Source organism: Aplysia californica, unplaced genomic scaffold (assembly GCF_000002075.1).
Source record: "Aplysia californica isolate F4 #8 unplaced genomic scaffold, AplCal3.0 scaffold00003, whole genome shotgun sequence".
Lineage (NCBI taxonomy): Eukaryota > Metazoa > Mollusca > Gastropoda > Aplysiida > Aplysiidae > Aplysia > Aplysia californica.
The window spans coordinates 3,160,039-3,161,364 of NW_004797273.1; the positions used below are offsets into that span (position 1 = coordinate 3,160,039).

The following is a 1,326-nucleotide window of genomic DNA, read 5'->3' on the forward strand; positions in this document are numbered from 1 at the left end:
GGTAACCAGAACAATTGCAGCACATGTAGACTCCAGCCCGCGATCACGCGAATGACTCGACTCAGCTTACACTCACGGAAGACACGCACGTAATCACCTTGATTAAAGAGGACAACGAGACAATGGGCGCGCACGCACCCGAGCGAAAAACTGGCGGCAGAATGCCAGTTGAGGAAACCGTGTTTTGAGCACAGAGAACCACCAGTTTGAGTGCATGACCAAGACGACAGGGTTGTTCATTTTATTTAGTTCTGACATTTAGAGCTGCCAAAGAGCAACGCTAGGGGCTCAAAACAACAGAGGGAAGATAAAGATGTAGGACATATCAAAGGCACCCTCTAACCACCCACACAGCAAGAGCAATGTTTTGGTTTGGATTTTTGTTTAACAAACAAGAACAGGCAGGCAGATAAAGAAAACAAATACCTGCATGCGACAGTAGAGAAAAAAATAAAACAAAACATTAACACACCCCCGATGTAGCTATCAGGCGCTTACAGAAATAACAGGCTGATAACTGATATGGCAAAGGGCCCTCTGAAAGGGCAAAAGACCCGTCTGATATGTCACGAGTCATTACAAGAAAACACGTGACGTCCTTCAGCTAGGTGCAGTTGTATTATAGAGACATGGATTCTTTACCAGGCCTACATTTAGTGCTGTGCTATTTACTCACATATCATAAGTTAATCGCGAGGGAGCTCATTCCGCTTGCCTACTGTTAATTTATTCTTGCAAAACCATTCGGTGTGCTTCGCTCGATGTTCGAGAGTCATGGGCTCATCAGCTATTAATTTTATGACAAATTATGAATTTTGATGCTTGATTTTGTAACTCTTCTTGGCCCCACTTGTCAATTTGTCTCGTACCTTAAAGATGTTTCATAAAATATGCTCTGATTTTGCGACAAAAATACATTATTCGCATAAACTGCATTTAGATTTATTTTTTTTCGAATAGCTCTGTAACACTTTGAAAAGCTGTGGCGAATAGCAGAAAATTCGTGAACGTTAAATAATAAAGTCTCGAATGGGCACAGCTCTAGTCTACATGCTTAGGTTAATTGAACAAAAAATTAAACATAAAAAAGTGAACCGACACAGGAGACCCAAGGTCGATTCCCGATTGGGGACACATTAATTCTTATCGAGTCTCTCGGTCTTTATGCTGGGATACGGTATCCTTCTCAGCCTAGTTTGACTGGCAGTGTCGGAAACCCACCTCCTAAATACAATGTAATGTTGTACAGCTTAAATAATTCCATCCATTATTAAACTCTCTCTCTCTCTCTCTCTCTCTCTCTCTCTCTCTCTCTCTCTCTCTCTC

The 1,326-nt window shown here is 41.9% G+C and overlaps 1 protein-coding gene across 2 annotated transcripts in view; it reads right to left on the minus strand.

The window, feature by feature from the left end:
- LOC101846778 (ecdysone receptor) overlaps positions 1–1,326 on the minus strand; it is a 136,834-nt gene that overhangs the window by 13,158 nt on the left and 122,350 nt on the right. The window lies entirely within an intron of this gene.